Here is a 21,024-nt window from a genome sequence, read left to right as displayed (position 1 = left end):
TTTCACATAATGTCCTGTCGGTAGTATTAAAGACAATGAGACAGTTCTCTACCTTCTGGAGGGGTTATTCCTTTTCCTAGAGAGCATTGTTCTTAAAAAATTAATCATATCTCTACCTGCTGAGATGGAAATAACTCTGTCTATGCTGTGAACAGGTGGAGAGAAGAAAATGGCCTAGGGTGCCAGAGCTATGCTGCTGGTTTTGACTTACAAAAATTGATGCAAAATAATGACTAAAATATTAATGAGTGGGACCCCTCTGTTGCTTCTACAAAGCTCACACTCAGTCTGTGTTACATTACACAGTCTCACCCCACACTTTTAGTTTCTTCTACTAAACAGGAGACGATCTCTTTCGGACTACACTGAATCTCAAAGGTTTCAGTCTACAAAAGTTGAGCATCTGTCTCACGGTTCTCATAATCTCAAGGGTTCAAAAGGCCTTTTTGTCTCGGGTCCGTGACTCTAAATGGTTAAATCTTTAATGACTCTATCTCTTCAATACTCCTCTACAATTATGACAACTAATTGTAATGGAATATTGATTGTCTAGGTATTTCACTTGCCAGGCCTCACTAAACAAGCTCAAAGTTCTGCACTCGTCCGAATAGTTCATCTCTTCTCGCAGATCCTCATAGACCTTACTGTCACATCTCCCGTACTTTGGTCCACTGCAGATAGTTCTTAAGGATTTTAGCTGGATGCGTGGGATCGTTGTTCTATTTAAAAAAAAATTTGACATCAATCAGACACCTCCAAGATGGTATTGCCTGATGGATCAGCATTGAGCACACCATTCCCACCGAATTTGGAAGGAACCTCCACCATACTTCACTGTGGCGTGTAGACACTCATTATTGTGCCCCGCTCCAGACCTTGGGTGAACAAATTTCCTTCTGTTAACAGCCAACTATTTCACGTTTTGACCCCTCAATCCAAAGCACCTGCTGTCATTTTCCTACATTCCAGTTCCTATGTTTACATGCATAATTAAGTTGCTTAGCCTGGATTTCCATTCAGACAATTTCTTGACAGACTTTTTTTAACAGTAGATGGGCGTAGCTGGTTGCACTAGTTGCTGTCAGTACTGAACTGATTGCACTATTGTTGAACATCTTATTTCGAAGAGAACTAATTATAAAAATGTCTTTAATTTATTGCATTATGGTCCCCATTCATCAAAGTTTTCACACCAGAAAACTCGTGTAGAAAGCCAGTGAGTGGCTGGTACAAAAAAGTTTAGACTTTTGGCATCTTCGCACCATCTTCACACAGCTCCGAGCCTCCGAAACTGGGGTGTGATGACCCCTGAGCCCCAAATTGGAGTAATATTTGTGGTGAGGTGCACTGGGAGGCACACATCACTGTGCCTTGCCTGATTCATGAAGAGGGATTTTGCACACCACCCTGACCCCTAATCAAAACCGGCATTTTCTTCATTATTCAGGGCTTAAGTTTCTTTGGCAAACTACTCCCTCTACAGTTCCCAATGTTGTTCATTTATTGGTTCTTCTGTAAAATAGCTTGATCAGCACATTTGCTTTCACGTTTTTGCCTGGTAGAGACCTTCCTGGTATAACTACTTTGTGTCTTGTTGCTATGTTCAGTCTTGCCACAGTGTATGACCTTTGACATGGTCTTCCACAACCTCACCTTTGTAATAAAATGTTGTTTTTCCTCACACAGTTTTAAGCCTCCTACACAGCTCTTTCTGTTTCAGTTAATGACTGTGTTTCAACCTACATATGAAAATGATGATAATTATTTCCTCTTTGGTCTAATCCATTACTATTAAATTGGCTAAAATTCTACAAAATCCCTGACTTTGTGCAAGTGTACCTTGAAGAATTGATGCTGTTTTGAAGGCAGAGAGTGGTCACTTGATTTAGATTTCTCATTTGTTAATACTTTGCATAAATACTTTTAACTAATAAAAATAAACTATTAAGACTAGATAAACACTGCATCTGTGCACTTAGAGACAGAGGCTAAAAGTGTGATCTCTCTGCCTCCGTCTGGCAGGCATGTGCTTGTATACCATTTGTTTAACGGCATAGGAAAGCACATCAGACTGCCCTTTCCTGTACAGAGGGCACCTGTAAACAAATTAATACCTTGCTTTGGAGTAATGGAGTCTTGCGTGTTGAGGATGCATACAGGATAGTGATGAGCGAGTATACTCGTTGCTCGGGTTTCCCCGAGCATACTCGGATGTCCTCCAAGTATTTTGGTGTGCTCGGAGATTTAGTTTCTGTCGACGCAGCTGCATGATTTGCGGCTGCTGGACAGCTTGAAAACACATGTGTGGAATTCCTAACAAACAGCTATTCCTCACATGTATTCAGGCTGTCATTTACAGTAAAATGATGTTCTTTCAATTTCCAGATTATGACCCCAGCAGCGCTCACTTGAACCTTCATTAGTTTAGAAATTATTCTGTAACCAATGCCATCAGTATGTTTTGCAACAATAAGGTTGCAAAGGTCTTTAGACAGCTCACTGATTTTACCCATTATGAGATGTTTGTTGTGTGGCACCTTGGTAATGATATACCTCGGTATAGGCCATCAGTTGAAACAGCTGATATTATTTTCCACTAAGTGGAAGGATTGCTTTCTAATTACTGATAGATTCCAGCTGGTGTCATGACTTTTCATGGCTTTTTGCACTTCTCTATCTTCATGTATTCAATACTTTTTACCTGTGCCATTTCTCATTATTACATATAACTTAATATATGGACATCTATGGTTTGATTTCCTTGCCTGTGTGGGTTGAATGGGTTTCATGTAAATAGCACCTTTAGAAATATATTTATTGGAAATTTGGTGGCATGTTCAATACTTATTTCACCCGCTGTGTGTTTCCTTGCAATGGGTTCCTATGGTGCACTCATGCCTTGGCATCCATCTCGACAGTGGCCACTGTTAGGCACCTACCTCCTGAGAGTAAGCTCCTGACTAGAGTTGAGCGAAACGGGTCGAAAAATTTCAAAAGTCGCCGACTTTTGGCAAAGTCGGGTTTCATGAAACGAAACCCGACCCTAGGATGAGGTCGGCCACGAGGTCGGCGACTTACGCGCCAAAGTCGCGTTTCAAAAGTTTGTTTTGCGCTCTTTTTCAGCCAATCAGGATCCACGGACACTGTGGGCAACGTGATGACATAGGCAGGGGTCACCACCATCTTTCAGAAGGGCATGCAAGTGATTGGCTTGCTTTGGTGGGCGTCACAGGGGGTATAAAAGGGCGTGCACGCCGACCGCCATCTTACTTCTGCCGATCTCAGTATAGGGAGAGGTTGCTGCTGATTCTGTAGAGAGAGCGTTAGGCAGGGAAGAAGACAAAAAAACTGCTTCTGCTGCTAGCGATTTGTCCTGCACAACACACCAGTCACTGTGTGTGCAGTGCAAGGGGAGGCTATATAGTGGTGTATCAGTGGTGTTGGTTGTTGGGCTGCCTTCTAAGGCTTCCTGACATTCCTGCATTGCTGTTTACCCACTGCTCCGCAAACTGCTTTTTTAAAAGCAATCCCAATTTTTTTTTTTTGTCCTGCTGAGAAGAAAAAAAAACTGCTTCTGCTGCTAGCGATTTGGCCTGCACAACACACCAGTCACTGTGTGTGCAGTGCAAGGGGAGGCTATATTGTGGTGTATCAGTGGTGTTGGTTGTTGGGCTGCCTTTTAAGGCTTCCTGACAGGCTGGCATTGCTGTTTACCCACTGCTCTGCAAACTGCTTTTTTAAAAGCAATCCAATCTCCCTTATCCTCTAGTCACTTTTGTCACAGCTGTGCCATCGAGCCTGTGACATAGCGCTCAGATATCAGTGGGCCTCACACAATCCAAAAGTGTCCAGTGTCCACAAGTGTCTGCAGAAATTCAAAATCTCCCTTATCCTCTCGTCACTTTTGTCACAGCTGTGCCATCGAGCCTGTGACATAGCGCTCAGATATCAGTGGCCCTCACACAATCCAAAAGTGTCCAGTGTCCACAAGTGTCTGCAGAAATTCAAAATCTCCCTTATCCTCTAGTCACTTTGGTCACAGCTGTGCCATCGAGCCTGTCACATAGCGCTCAGATATTCATTGGGCCTCACACAATCCAAAAGTGTCCAGTGTCCACAAGTGTCTGCAGAAATTCAAAATCTCCCTTATCCTCTAGTCACTTTGGTCACAGCTGTGCCATCGAGTATGTCACATAGCGCTCAGATATTCATTGGGCCTCACACAATCCAAAAGTGTCCAGTGTCCACAAGTGTGTGCAGAAATTCAAAATCTCCCTTATCCTCTAGTCACTTTGGTCACAGCTGTGCCATCGAGCCTGTCACATAGCGCTCAGATATTCATTGGGTCTCACACAATCCAAAAGTGTCCAGTGTCCACAAGTGTGTGCAGAAATTCAAAATCTCCCTTATCCTCTCGTCACTTTTGTCACAGCTGTGCCATCGAGCCTGTGACATAGCGCTCAGATATCAGTGGGCCTCACACAATCCAAAAGTGTCCAGTGTCCACAAGTGTCTGCAGAAATTCAAAATCTCCCTTATCCTCTAGTCACTTTGGTCACAGCTGTGCCATCGAGCCTGTCACATAGCGCTCAGATCTTCATTGGGCCTCACACAATCCAAAAGTGTCCAGTGTCCACAAGTGTGTGCAGAAATTCAAAATCTCCCTTATCCTCTAGTCACTTTGGTCACAGCTGTGCCATCGAGCCTGTCACATAGCGCTGAGATATTCATTGGGTCTCACACAATCCAAAAGTGTCCAGTGTCCACAAGTGTGTGCAGAAATTCAAAATCTCCCTTATCCTCTCGTCACTTTTGTCACAGCTGTGCCATCGAGCCTGTGACATAGCGCTCAGATATCAGTGGCCCTCACACAATCCAAAAGTGTCCAGTGTCCACAAGTGTCTGCAGAAATTCAAAATCTCCCTTATCCTCTCGTCACTTTTGTCACAGCTGTGCCATCGAGCCTGTTACATAGCGCTCAGATATCAGTGGCCCTCACACAATCCAAAAGTGTCCAGTGTCCACAAGTGTCTGCAGAAATTCAAAATCTCCCTTATCCTCTCGTCACTTTTGTCACAGCTGTGCCATCGAGCCTGTGACATAGCGCTCAGATATCAGTGGCCCTCACACAATCCAAAAGTGTCCAGTGTCCACAAGTGTCTGCAGAAATTCAAAATCTCCCTTATCCTCTCGTCACTTTTGTCACAGCTGTGCCATCGAGCCTGTCACATAGCGCTCAGATATCAGTGGGCCTCACACAATCCAAAAGTGTCCAGTGTCCACAAGTGTCTGCAGAAATTCAAAATCTCCCCTGTCCTATAGACACCTTGTACCTTGTTTTACATTACTATATAGTTTGTTGGATTTTGTCTACATTTCTACCAAAAATGAGGAAGGCTGGTGGAAGAGGCCGTGGAATTGGGCGGGGGTTGGCAGCTGGTAATGATGGTGTTGGTGGTGGATCTGATGGTAGTGGCAAGAGCAAAATAGGACCGAATGCAGGAGGTGTTGAGCCTGCGTCATCGTCTGGCTACATAAGGCCTCGAACGCTTAGTTTTCTAGGAGTTGGCAAACCGCTTTTAAAGCCAGAGCATCAGGAAAAAGTTTTGTCTTACATTGCTGACTCAGCCTCCAGCTCTATCGCCTCCTCTTCTTCAGTTGTAAAAAGTAAAAGCACTGAGTCGTCATTGGAGGCTCATGTTCATGAACCACACCTTTCCTTGTGTCCTTCACCCCAACCAAGATTGAAGGATGACGCAGGCCATACTACTGATTACTCCATGGAGCTGTTTTCACATACCATGCCTGGATTATCAAGTCAAATGGTGAATTACCCAGGCCAAGATGAATCTGACATGGAGTGCACTGATGCACAGCCGCTGATGGATGATTCTGCTGGTACATTCACTCAGAGCACTACATTGTCCTCGCATTGTACAGAGCCAGATTCTGACCCTGATGAGACTCAGGTGCCCCTTCCCGCACACTATACCCCCATACACGGTGACACAGAGGAAGGTGCACATGACATAGAAGAGGAGGTGATGGATGACCCAGTTGTTGACCCAGATTGGCATCCATTGGGGGAAGAGGGTGCTGCTTCCAATAGCTCAGATGAGGAGCATCCACAGCAGACATCGACATCGCAACAGCTGTTATCTGGCAGGCCCGGAGCACTCCAAAGACAGGTTCCAAACATCAAAAGAGTTGCTGGACAGCTTGTCCAGAGGGTCAAAAGATCACAGCGTGCTAGGCCGCAAAATGTCTGCCAAAGTAGGAAGAGTGCAGTGTGGCACTTTTTTCACCAAAATCCTCATGATCAGGCCAAGGTTATCTGTAAGAAGTGCGCAAAGACCTTTAGCCGAGGGAAAAATCTGAAAAATTTGAATACCAGTTGCATGCTTAGACATTTAACCAGCATGCACTTGCAAGCGTGGATACAACACCAAACCTCAAGTGCCACATGTGCAACTGATCACAACGAAGGTAGTCAGCAACGCTACATTGTTTCCCCCACTGTAAGCCCACCGGTTAGCACAGCAGCAAATGTTGAGGTGTCGTTGCAAGGCCACAGCAGTCAGGGAATCCCACTGTTATATCAACGAAAGACTGATTCTAGGCCATCAGAAAGAACACCAACTCTATCACCATCATCAACCCTCTCTCAGTCCGCCCTGTCCATCGCTACTTCCACCATATGCAGCTCTCAAGTCCAGCTCACCCTCCCAGACACTATGAGTAGGTCAAGAAAGTACTCAGTGTCTCATCCGCGTACACTGGGTTTGAACGCCCACATTGCCAAACTAATCTCGTTTGAGATGATGCCCTTTCGGTTGGTGGAAAGCACAGCTTTCCGCGAACTCATGGCCTATGCAGTACCACGCTATGACCTACCCAGTCGCCACTTCTTCTCTCGCAAAGCCATCCCAGCCCTCCACCATCATGTGAAAGACCGCATTGTCCATGCACTCAAGCAGTCAGTGAGCGGAAAGGTGCACCTCACAACTCATGCATGGTCCAGTCGGCATGGCCAGGGCCGTTACGTGTCCATCACTGCGCACTGGGTTAATGTGGTGGATGCAGGGTCCACAGGGGACAGCGGTGGTGGGACAGTGCTGCCTAGCCCAAGGTATAGGAAACAGTTGGCTGTAGGCGTTCGACCCTCCTCCTCCTCCTCCTCCAGAAGCAAAAGCTCGTCCACAGAGCGCAGTCGTACGAGCACTCCATCTGCAGCTGCCACTGTTGCACACGATGTGTCCCCCTATCGAGCAGCTAGTGGAAAGCGTCAGCAGGCTGTGTTGCAGATGATGTGTTTGGGCAACAGACACACCGCCGAGGTGCTGGCCGAGTACTTGAAGCGACAAACTGAGTCATGGCTGGGCAGTGTACATCTTGAGGCAGGCAAGGTAGTTAGTGATAACGGCCGTAATTTTGTGGCAGCCATAGCCCTTTCAAAACTCAGCCATATACCTTGCTTGGCTCACACCTTGAACCTGGTGGTGCAGTGCTTCCTCAAAAATTATCCGGAGTTAACAGCCCTGCTCCAGAAGGTGCGAAGACTGTGCGCGCACATCCGCCGGTCGCCTGTACACTCCGTTCGTATGCAGAAGCTGCAGCGATTGCTCCACCTTCCCAACCACCGCCTCATTATCAACATTGCAACAAGGTGGAACTCCACCCTGCACATGGTGGAGCGGCTGTGCGAGCAGAGGCAGGCCATAATGCATTTGTGGGAGGATACACGGCCAGGCACTTTGAGAGCAGACATGGAGTTGACAGGTGTGCAGTGGTCGAAGCTGAAAGACCTCTGTAAAGTCCTTAAGTGTTTTGAGGAATGCACACGGCTGGTAAGCGCAGACGACGCCATCCTAAGCATGAGCATCCCACTTATGCGTCTGCTCATGCAAACTTTGACGCACCTTAAGGAGCAGGCGTCTGCAGCCAATGTTGATGAGGAGGAAGAGGAGGAGGGAATCCTTGATGACATCCAGCCATTGTCTGCTCAGGGACCTCTCCTGGACGAGGTGGAGGAAGAAGAGGAGGAGGAGGAGGATGATGGGGATGATTACTTAGGGGAGGAGGATGCATCTCGTGGGGCAAGTGAAAATGTTGGCATGGCAAGGTCTTGTTCAGGGTTTGTGCGTGACTGGAGGGATGTGGATTTGCCAGAAAGTGCTCCTCCAACCAGCACTCGCAGTGCATCATTGACACCGGGAACATTGGCCCACATATCAGATTATGCCTTGCAGATCCTAAAAAGGGACCCACGCATTGCCAAAATGATGAACGATGACGACTACTGGTTGGCCAGCATCCTGGATCCACGCTATAAAGGCAAATTACAAAACATCATGCCACAGGAGAACCTTGACCTAATATTGGCTAATAAACAAGCAACTCTGGTAAATCGGTTGCTTGAGGCATTCCCAGCACACAGCAGCGGTGATGGTTCTCACACGAGCCGTACGGGCCGGGGGCAGCTTGGCAGAGGTGTTCGTGGTGCACACAGCAGAAGTGGCGTTGGAGACAGGGGTTTCATGACAATGTTGTGGACTGATTTTTCAAGTACCGCTCACACAACTGGTAATACTGCATCGATGGAAAGTGACAGGAGACAGCAGTTGTCAACTATGGTTACAAACTACTTTTCCTCCCATATCGATGTTCTCCCACACAGGTCATTCCCCTTTGACTATTGGGCCGCTAAACTGGACACCTGGCCTGAATTGGCCCAATATGCCTTACAGGAGCTCGCTTGCCCAGCTGCAAGTGTGCTATCGGAAAGAGTCTTCAGTGCAGCTGGATCAATCCTGACAGAAAAAAGGACCCGTCTGTCAACCCAAAATGTGGATGATGTAACCTTCATTAAAATGAACCACGCATGGGTTTCCAAGGATTTTGTCCCACCTTCCCCTGATGACACATAGGGTGACAGAAAAATGGCTTGCTTTGGTCCACCTCTTCCTGGGACTTGACCTATTTCACCTTTTGCATCAGCTGAATGTCCAACATCAACATATGCCACTTTCTAAAACTCCCTAACTGTGCTGCCTCCCCCCCCCATGGCCGGGGTCACCACCTAGCGCACGACACTGTGCGAGTGCCGTTGCCCTGGACAGGTGGGTAGGCCGACTCTTGGGCCCGGGCACTGGCACAGGGTCCTTCATAGTGCAGTCAAGTGTCTCTGACGGTGGTGGTGCACACCCGCCGTCAGACACACCGCCGTACTATGAGGGGCCCAGTGCCAGTACCGACGCCCACGAGTGGGCCCCCCTTGCTTGGGCAGGGCCCCAGCATTTGCAATCTTTACCTCTCCCTGCTCCTCCGCTGTGTAGTCTGGGCCGTCAAATCCATACTGTGCCTGACACCGTCTGAGCCTGCCTCTTGATGTATAGACATATATTTTGAATGTGTACGCTATCCATACATGTTATCTGGGGATACGGTACCCTTTCTAACCTTTGTGCAATCACGTGCAATCCATACTGGGCTTAACACCGTCTGAGCCTGCCTCCTGATGTATAGACATATATTTTGAATGTGTACGCTATCCATACATGTTATCCGGGGAAACGGTACCCTTTCTAACCTTTGTGCAATCACGTGCAATCCATACTGGGCCTAACACCGTCTGAGCCTGCCTCCTGATGTATAGACATATATTTTGAATGTGTACGCTATCCATACATGTTATCTGGGGATACGGTACCCTTTCTAACCTTTGTGCAATCACGTGCAATCCATACTGGGCCTAACACCGTCTGAGCCTGCCTCCTGATGTATAGACATATATTTTGAATGTGTACGCTATCCATACATGTTATCCGGGGAAACGGTACCCTTTCTAACCTTTGTGCAATCACGTGCAATCCATACTGGGCCTAACACCGTCTGAGCCTGCCTCCTGATGTATAGACATATATTTTGAATGTGTACGCTATCCATACATGTTATCTGGGGATACGGTACCCTTTCTAACCTTTGTGCAATCACTTGCAAGCCATACTGGGCCTTACACCGTCTGAGCCTGCCTCCTGATGTATAGACATATATTTTGAATGTGTACGCTATCCATACATGTTATCCGGGGATACGGTACCCTTTCTAACCTTTGTGCAATCACGTGCAATCCATACTGGGCCTAACACCGTCTGAGCCTGCCTCCTGATGTATAGACATATATTTTGAATGTGTACGCTATCCATACATGTTATCTGGGGATACGGTACCCTTTCTAACCTTTGTGCAATCACGTGCAATCCATACTGGGCCTAACACCGTCTGAGCCTGCCTCCTGATGTATAGACATATATTTTGAATGTGTACGCTATCCATACATGTTATCCGGGGAAACGGTACCCTTTCTAACCTTTGTGCAGTCACGTGCAATCCATACTGGGCCTAACACCGTCTTCCTGCCTCCTGATGTATAGACATATATTTTGAATGTGTACGCTATCCATACATGTTATCTGGGGATACGGTACCCTTTCTAACATTTGTGCAATCACGTGCAATCCATACTGGGCCTAACACCGTCTGAGCCTGCCTCCTGATGTATAGACATATATTTTGAATGTGTACGCTATCCATACATGTTATCCGGGGAAACGGTACCCTTTCTAACCTTTGTGCAGTCACGTGCAATCCATACTGGGCCTAACACCGTCTTCCTGCCTCCTGATGTATAGACATATATTTTGAATGTGTACGCTATCCATACATGTTATCTGGGGATACGGTACCCTTTCTAACCTTTGTGCAATCACGTGCAATCCATACTGGGCCTAACACCGTCTGAGCCTGCCTCCTGATGTATAGACATATATTTTGAATGTGTACGCTATCCATACATGTTATCTGGGGATACGGTACCCTTTCTAACCTTTGTGCAATCACTTGCAAGCCATACTGGGCCTTACACCGTCTGAGCCTGCCTCCTGATGTATAGACATATATTTTGAATGTGTACGCTATCCATACATGTTATCCGGGGATACGGTACCCTTTCTAACCTTTGTGCAATCACGTGCAATCCATACTGGGCCTAACACCGTCTGAGCCTGCCTCCTGATGTATAGACATATATTTTGAATGTGTACGCTATCCATACATGTTATCTGGGGATACGGTACCCTTTCTCACCTTTGTGCAATCATGTATAATCCATACTGGGCGTGAGAACGGCTGGCGAGCTGTTAAGCAAGCTATAGCACCTGTGGTTTGCACACGTAAGTTTTTCATTTTTTCAGGAATGACGGTTAGGCCTAATTCCGGAACTGCGGTTGACCTGCACTTACTGGGAAATCATTGTTCACGGGTAATAATTGTAATCAGTGATCCCCATCACTAACGTTGTTCAGCGGGTTATCTGCACCTGTAAGCGACAAACGCTGGCCTTTTCAGTGTAGCGCACATGCAGCCACGGACATGTAAGGGCATGACACACCAGTTATTGGCCAATCTCATGTGCCAGAGCCTCACGTGTCCCTCTAGTAAGCCGGACTCGGACCGCGGGGCATGACGGAGTCTCGTTCGTTAACGGAATTAAGCTTGCAATGTGTGCATCTGTTCTGTAGCTGGCATGGTTGAGGTTTCCCAGGTGGAGTCGAATTTAACCGTAGGCTCCACTTCTGGTGGTGCCCTTCTGGACATTCCTTTAAGGTTCAGCTTTGCAACCATACTGCCCACGTAAAACAAACACTTTGCCTTCATGAACGCTGTTTGGAGGGTCATGACTCGTGGGAATAACGCCGCCCAATCAGTTAACCTGCTAGAGAGATCGTTCGTTGCTCCCAAGCATGACATCACACTCCCTAGGAAGAAGGTAATGCCACTGTGGCGACCGTACTCCTGGGGGCGACACAAGTGCACTGATGCCCAGCCACTGCTCGATGAATCTGCTGGTACATTGACCCAGACCACTACATTCCCCTCGCACGCTACACGACCTGAATCTGACCCTGATGAAACTCAGGTTACCCTTCCCATATACAGTTCCATCTTACACGGTGACAAAGAGGAAGCTGCAGATGAAAGTGCAGGTTCGGCCCATCAGACACACCACCGTACTATCAGGGGCCCTGTGCCAGTGCCGTCGCCAACGAGTGGGCCCCCCCTGCTTGCTCAGGATCACAGCACTTGCAAAGTTGAAATACTGTGCAGTTAGATGGAAGATGGGGACGACGAGGAGTCCAGACAAGTACAGGGATTCCCTAGCGAGGAGACTTATTTGATTGTTTTCAATGTTGGGACAGCAATTTTTGGGGAGCACTATACTCTGGAGAATGATAGATGGGGCCCACCATACACTGGAACATTCCAAAGGTGGACATCAGACACTGGAGCAGCATTTACAGGGCCCATTATACACTAGAGCATTAGAAATGGGGCCCATTATGTTTGGAGCATTATTTGGGCCCATAAGACAGTGGAGCTTCATCCATGGGGACCAACATATACTGTAGCATTATGTGGAGCTCATCATATACTGTTTCAAACATTATATGGGACCAATGATTTTGTATGGAGAAATAGATGGGCCTCGTCATGAGATGTAAAAAGTGAGGTATTTTTCATTGTACTATACCGCTATTTCTCTGCCGTATCGGAGCATGATGAGTTGTGGTATGTGTTAAAGGGGCGCTCTTTCGCCCAGGGCACATGAAAACCTGCAGCCAGCCCCCCCCCCACAACTTTAGCCAAATATCCCCCATTTTTCAGTGCGTAACTTGTATTATGAAGTTAATTAAGGTTGACAAGCTTAAGTAAGAAGAATTGATGCTTTTGGCATTCAAATGGGCACTGTAGGTGTGTTTCCTGTCCTCCTCTCACTGCCGACTTTTATTCCCCATTGACTTACATTGGGTTTCGTGTTTCGGGACGACCCCGACTTTTCCCTATAATCGGACGATCTTGCTCGACCCGACTTTTGGAAAAGTCGGGTTTCACGAAACGAAACGCGACCCTAAAAAACCAAAAGTCGCTCAACTCTACTCCTGACAATGGCCGCAAATATAATGTGCAATTAGCCTAACACTTCTACTTTTGAAGTTCTTTTTCCACACCTGCCTAAAACTATTGCACAATATTGTACATCGATCCAAGTAAATAAAATCAGAAAAGTCTCTCTGCAAACTTTACTCCTTCAAGGAGCAAGCAATTGAAGAGGACGCAGAAGCAATTGATAGTCTGCAACAAATGGAAGTTTAATATTTCACCTTCTTTATGATTGCAATGTAAAAAATGAGACTGAAAACAATAATTATGCTTTATGTGCACTGAGTGCTGTCTTTTGTATAAAAGCCATTTTTGTTTTTGTAGAATTTAGTGTTAGTCAGTGAAATCTCTACTTCTTGATCCTTTGACATATCCAGTCAACTAATACGATTTTTTCCTAATCCTTCTTTTGATAGGCTGTCAGCTTTAGTCACTCTAATATTTCCAGGGAAATGATTCATAGAGCCCATTGTCGTAGACTGGGACATGTGATGCTTAAAGGGACATTCTTTTTAATTCTTATCTTTTGACATTTAAACATTTTAACTCAGTAGTATAAGAATTTAGCCATAAGCTTTCTTCTGTATCGTGTATAGTCAAGTGGAAGACATAAATATTTCTTAAGGGTGCAACGAAATAAAATGTAACTTTTAAATTGAGTTCAAAATGACTGATATTTCAATTTTCCTTTAGATTGCGGGTGAAAATGACTGTTTTCTGCAATTTACACTTCGAAAAGCTTGATGGTTTGTGTATACTGGACCTCATTTATCAAAACTGTCGAGAAGAAAAATCTTTCTTGGCTTATTGCGACCAAAGTTCATATCTTAGCTGAAACCAAAATGTGAGTGGCGAGATTCATGTAACATGACTTCAGTTATAGAGCTGCACAGAACAGCAACGTCTATTGTATAGTGGCGGTGGCCAGGTTTTGCACATCCACCCCTTATTCAAATTAAAATGGGGTGGATTTACAGTACCCGGCCGTGGCCACTGTTCCGTTGACAGACCTGTGCTGAGTAGCTCCGCAACTGGGCAGTTCCGTGTGTCATCGAAATTGGAGACAGCTGATCGGCGGGCGTTCCGGGTGTCCCTCCCTCACCGATCAGACATTGATGACCTATCCTAAGGATGAATTAGAGTCACTAATGAGCGGTCATAGAGGAGCGCTTAGGAAGCAACCCAGGGGCAGATTAGAATGTCAGGTGTTATGATTGGGTCACCGAGGAGGAAAGCAAGACCAAGCTAAGCCACAGAAAACCAGAGAGGTTGGCAACTAACCAGATTGCAGACCCCTGATCCTATCCACACAACTAGCAGTAGCCGTGGAGCGTACCTGCTATGATTCTAGACACCTCGACACAGCCGGAGACCTAAATAAGCCTAAAGCAAGAAAGGGGAAATCTAATCTGCCCCAGAGCAGACCCCAAAGGAATAGATAGCCCCAAACGCAGGTAGGAAAATAGGCTGAGCAAATGATGGGGCCCACACTAACTAGACAGGACAGGAAAGGAAAGACATTGTATGCAATCACGCAAAAAACCCTGCAAAAAATGTCCAACACGTCTGATAGAAAAATACTGAAGTCACTAGACTTCGCCCACTATATCATCACTCTGACATATTCTGAAAACAGAGCAAAAAGAGGCCAATCTAATAAGGGACAAAAACAAACTGGCACAAGCAGTAACATAAGGATGGAAATTCAGCACAACCCCAGCCGGGGCTGGCTGACCACACAAAACTGAATAGACAAAACCAAATCAAATGTGAACAATAGCAAAGAACACTTAGCTTGAGCATGCAGGGACTGAACTGGAAACTAAGACTTCAGGAGGCAGGAAAAAATCACCAGCAGAGATAGAGAGAGTCGGCTGGCTTAAATCCAGTCAAAAACTCCAGATGTCCAATCGTCCTCCTCATTATCAGGTATCAGGCCTCTGTTAATTAGATCAGCCCCATTACCTCCTGTAACCATCAGAGGGAGCCCGGAAAGAGCACTCGTGACCCCTCTGTCAATATAACCAGCTCCACTACCTTCACTAGTAACCAGAGGTAGGCCAGAAAGTGAATTCACAACAGTACCCCCCCTTGAGGAGGGGTCATCGAACCCTCATCCATGCCACCAGGCCGATCAGGATGGGCCCGATGAAAAGCACGAACCAATCTATCAGCATGAATGTCAGAAGCAGAGACCCAAGAATTATCCTCCTGGCCATAACCCTTCCATTTGACCAAGTACTGGAGTCTCCGTCTAGCCAAACGAGAATCCAATATTTTCTGTACCTCATATTCCACATTGCCTTTAACCAATACAGGGTCAGGAGGTGCCGCCATAGGAACTACTGGCTCCACAAACCTCTTCAACAGAGATTTATGAAACACGTTATGGATCTTAAACGTAACTGGAAGAGCCAATCGAAAAGAAGCAGGATTAAGGATCTCCAAAATCTTATAAGGTCCAATGAATCTTGGCTTGAACTTTGGAGACGCAACCTTCATAGGAATATTCTTTGACAACAACCAAACCATATCACCCACTTTAAACCGGGGACCAATGGTCCTATGCCGGTTGGAAAACCGTTGGTCTTTTTCCTGAGAGAGGGACAACCTATCCACCGCTACAGGATTCGGCAGAGCTGGGAGTAGTGTGGAGACTGCGATCAGCTGGGACCGATATCTTTCTGTCCTCGTGGAGCTCCGTGCCTGGATTCAGCTGGGAGAGAGTGAAGCTGCTGGCTGCCTGCCTTGTACCCATTTCCAGCATGCAGATGATCCCAGGATAGGAAACCTGGTGGAGTGTGCGGTGCTGGAGTTGTTCTGGAGATCTTGTGGTCCACATGGAGCTGTAGGGCTACAGGATTCGGCAGAGCTGGGAGTAGTGTGGAGACTGCGACCAGCTGGGACCGGTGTCTTTCTGTCCTCGTGGAGCTCCGTGCCTGGTTTCAGCTGGGAGAGAGTGAAGCTGCTGGCTACCTGCCTTGTACCCATTTCCAGCATGCAGATGATCCCGGGATAGGAAAGCTGGTGGAGTGTGCGGTGCTGGAGATGTTCTGGAGATCTTGTGATCCAGGTGGAGCTGAAAGGGTGAGCTGGGCAGGTTTGGACTGACTGTTGGCGTGTCCCCTGATGTCCCTGTCTTGTTGCACCCATGCCCTCCCCCCCAGCAGTGCTGGGAGCACCCTTTATGGAAAGTTGTACATTTAACTCTGCTAAGCTGTGACTGTTCAGTCTTTATAGCTACAAGCTGAGTGTAGTCATGGCCACTGCACTCTGTAAACCTACTCTTATGATTTCAAGGGACGATTTATTATTCTGGAATCATCCGCAATTTCTCATGGACTCCCCTTCTTGGAGCATGATTGCTAATTCAACAATTGAGTATATAAAATCCATTACTTCTGTGAAACCTGTGGAGGTGTACTGCAAGAGAGGTAGGAGAGGAGGAGTCCTGGCACGCCTTCAGAGGAGAGGGTTCAGAACAGCTCTTCCTTCACTCCACTTGGCTAATGTCCGTTCCTTATCTAACAAAATGGAGGAACTGAACTTACTTTGTAACATGAGATCTGATATGGCCAATTCAGCTGCTCTTTGTTTTACTGAGACCTGGTTGAATGACAACATCCCTGATTGTAGTCTGGATCTACCTGGTTTTGTTATCTACAGAGCTGACCGTGATTGTGTAGCTTCAGGTAAACAAAGGGGGGGTGGGGTATGTCTCTACATCAACACTAGCTGGTGCTGTGATGTTAACATACTGGGAAAAGGCTGCTCTCCAGATCTAGAGTACCTTGCACTCAATTGTAGACCATTTTACGCTCCAAGAGAGTTTTCATCTATGGTTCTGGTTGCAGTATATATTCCCCCTCAAGCATCTGTTAAAGCTGCTATTGGTGAATTAGCTTGCAAAATATCAGAATGGGAGAAAGGATCTCCTGAAGCATTTGTGATCGTAATGGGGGACTTTAACAAAGGAAAACTCAACCTGGATCTCCCCAAATTTACTCAACATATAAACTGCTTCACGAGAGAGAACAATACGCTTGATCACTGCTATACTGTCTTAAAAGGGGCCTACAGGGCAGTGAGGAGAGCAGCAGTGGGCTTTTCAGATCATTGTCTAATTCATTTAATTCCAGCCTACAGGCAAAGGTTGAAATCATCCAAACCTACAGTTTATACAAAGAAGACATGGTCTGAGGAGGCAAAATTGCAACTGCAAGCATGCTTTGAATGCACGGACTGGGAGGTATTCCAGGAAACATGCTAGGGTCTGGATGAATGGGTTGATGCAGTGTCCTCATATATCCGTTTTTGTGAAGACACGTTTATTCCATCCAAATCTGTCCACTTTCGGGGAAACAACAAGCCGTGGTTTACAAATAAAGTCAGGTTGATCCGTAAGAGAAAAGAGGAGGCTTATAAAGCAGGCGATATTACTGAATTCAAGAAACTTAGGAACTCGCTATCTAAAGAGATCAAGTTAGCCAAACACGAGTATGCAAAGATTCTGGAGGAAAGGTTCTCATCAAAAGATACTAGATCTGCATGGAGAGGATTAAGAGAGGTCACCAATTATAAAAGCCACCCCACTATAGTGAACCCCAGCAGAAGTCTGGCAGCAGAATTAAATGAATTCTACTGCAGATTTGAGGCAAGCTCTACACACAGTGGCTATTCATCTCTAAGCTCCTCAGTCTGTTCATATAAAGAACATTCATTGTGCAACACCCAAGTAGTGATCTCCGAGGCAGAGGTGATACGCATCCTGAAGGGACTTAAGGTCAAAAAGGCACCTGGCCCTGATGGTGTATCTCCAATGTGTCTGAAAGTATGTGCTACCCAGCTTGCCCCTATACTGACAAATATATACAATGTGTCACTGAAAGAGTGCGTTGTACCTCAGTGTTGGAAAAATTCCACAATTATCCCTGTCCCCAAGAAAGTGGGATCCTCTGAGTTGAACGACTATAGACCAGTAGCACTCACATCTGTAGCTATGAAAGTCTTCGAAAGAATTATGATGTCCCACCTGATAAAATTCACGCAGAAGCTATGGGACCCGCTTCAGTTTGCCTATAAGGAGAATCGTTCGGCAAACGACACTGTCAATCTGGCACTGAAGTACATTTTGGATCATACAGATGAACGGCACTCATATGTCCGGATTCTTTTCATGGACTTTAGCTCAGCGTTCAATACCATTGATCCGAATTTACTTCATAAGAAAATGGTAGCTCTTGGAGTCCCTCTCAACTTATGCTTGTGGATTTATAACTTCCTGACAGCCAGGATACAGAGTGTAAAAGTTGGACCATTCACTTCGGACACCTTGGTCACAAACATCGGGGCACCTCAGGGGTGTGTTTTGTCCCCGTTACTGTTTTCTCTCTATACGAATGATTGCATCTCTTCAGCAGACTCAGTAAAAATCTTGAAATTTGCCGATGATATGACACTGATTGGTCTCATCAGGGGGAATGCTGAAGACTTGTATCGGAGTGAGGTGGAAAGAATATGTGACTGGTGTAAAGCCAATAATCTTGTACTCAACACTAAAAAAACTGCTGAGATGGTTGTGGATTTTAGGAAAGATCAACATGAGATACTTCCAATCTACATCCATGACGAAGTGGTTCTTAGGGTCACAGAGACCAAATTCCTTGGTGTTATCATCTCTCATGATCTTAAATGGGGGAAAAACGTGCATGCTGTTATAAGAAAAGCACAACAGAGGATGTTCTTCCTGCGTCAGCTGAAAAGATATGGTTTGTCTAAGAATCTGCTGATCTTATTCTTTAATGCTGTCATCAGATCTGTGATTTGTTCCTCTCTGATAGTCTGGTATGGGGGAGCCACTGCGCATGACAAACTCCGCTTACAAAGGACTTTCAGAACAGCAGAGAGAATTATAGGCTCCCCCCTGCCTAAAATCCAGGATCTTTATGATAAGAGTATTCGATCCCACGCATTGAAAATTTCATCCGATCCCTCTCACCCGGGACACTCCTCATTCCAACTACTCCCTTCAGGACGTCGCTTCAGAGTCCCCAAATGCAGTACCAACCGCCATATGAACAGCTTCTATCCACTCTCTGTTCAACAATTAAATCGTCATGTGTAGACTATATACTGTATCTGTCTTGTTAGATGTTACTTGTTGTATCTGTTATTATATATTATGTTGCCTCTTTGCCACAAAGAATTCCTTGTATATATGTAATATGTACTTGGCGATAATAAATTTGATTGATTGATTGATTGAAGAAAAACAACTAAGAATAATGTATAATGTATTGGGGGAGGTGGAGGAGACATTAAAGGCATAGAGGTTTAGCCCAATTAAATGGAATAGCAGGAAGTAATTCTTTTTTAAGACGTTCGGAGTTACAAAGATATTGACTATGTTAACCTTTGTTATATTTTGTCAGATATGTATGTTTCACTACTTATATGCTCTTCACCTTCTTTTTTACTTTCCCACACTTTCTCCTTCATGATCCTCAGCAGCAGCATCGTTTTCATCAACTTCTTCTTCACCTTATTCAACTTCTTCTTCTTCACCTTCTTCCAATTATTCTTTTTTTTTACATTCTTCATATTCAACTATTATCCTTCTTCATATTCTACTTCTTCATCTTCTTCCTATTCTTCTTCTTCATCATATTCTTATTTCTGACAGGCATTCCTGTAGTTGTTATCTATAAACGTTTGAAGATTATACCTTCCGTTCTGCCTGTCACAAAAGATTTACAACAGGATTTGTCCGCGTTCAATTTTGCCTGCAGCTGCAGGCATTTTCCAGGGGCACCATGAGGAGGAACGGACTCACCCCCATACACTGCTTAGTCTACTTCTGCTTATAATTTAGATAATATCTTTTGCTCTGATTTTTAGTCTTATGCTTAATGTTCTTCTGCTTTTTGTTCTTCTGCTTTTTGTTCTTCTGCTTCTTGGTCTTCTGTCTCTTGTTGTTCTGTATCTTGGTGGTTGTCTTCATGTTCTTTGTCCTCTTGGTCATCTACTTCAGGGTCATATTTTTGGTCTTCTTTGGGGTGATCTTCAGGGTCGTCGTCAGGGAGATCCAGAGTGATTACCAAAAACCATTTCAAAAAGCTTCAACTTGGAAATGTAGCAAAAAGTACAAGAAGGCTGAGGAACTGCCGAGACCCAGCTGACAGTACTGAAACCCGGATGGGTAGCAGAAGGAACAAGAGCCAATGGCACTACCGAGGACCAGCTGACGGTACTGGAACCCGGTTACTAAGCAGGAGGTACCTGTGCTAGAAAGCACTACCAAGGACCAGCAGACGTTGCTGGAACTCAGATACTGAGATGGAGGCACCTAAGCCAAAGGCACTGCCGAGAACCAGCTGACGGTGCTGGAACCCGGAGGGGCAGCAGAAGGAACAAGAGCCAATGGCACTACCGAGGACCAGCTGACGGTACTGGAAACTGGTTACTAAGCAGGAGGTACCTGTGCTAGAAATCACTACCAAGGACCAGCAGATGTTGCTGGAACTCGGATATCCGAGATGGAGGCACCTAAGCCAAAGGCACTGCTGAGAACCAGCTGACATGGCTGGAACCCAGAGGTGCAGCAGAAGGAACAAGAGCCAATGGCACTGCCGAGAACCAGCTGACGGTGCTGGAACCCGGATGGGTAGCAGAAAGTACCCCTGAAAAACAGCATTGCAAGGCCGCGAGCCGGCCGCAGTTACCGAAACCCACAGTCCTACAGGGGGTGCTTGTCCTATTGGCACTACAGAAACATCCTTTATTGCCGGATCCCGCAGCCCACATAGGAAGCACCTAAACTGCAGGCACCATAGAGTCGGCTAACCCGACCGCAACATGACAGGACAACGTATTGGTGCCAAAGTGACGTTGACACTTCCCGGAAACAGCTGGCGTGCTGGAACCAGGCTGGGCAGGAGGGAGTACCCATGCCAAAGACACTGCCGAGAACCAGCTGATGGTGCTGGAGACCGGAGGGGCAGCAGAATGAACAAGAGCCTATGACAC

This window comes from Dendrobates tinctorius, unplaced genomic scaffold (assembly GCF_039654945.1).
Source record: "Dendrobates tinctorius isolate UK_male_01 unplaced genomic scaffold, ASM3965494v1 ptg000039l, whole genome shotgun sequence".
NCBI classification, from domain to species: Eukaryota; Metazoa; Chordata; class Amphibia; order Anura; family Dendrobatidae; genus Dendrobates; species Dendrobates tinctorius.
The sequence above is the reverse complement of the archived record's forward strand: the minus strand, read 5'-3'. Positions refer to the sequence as shown.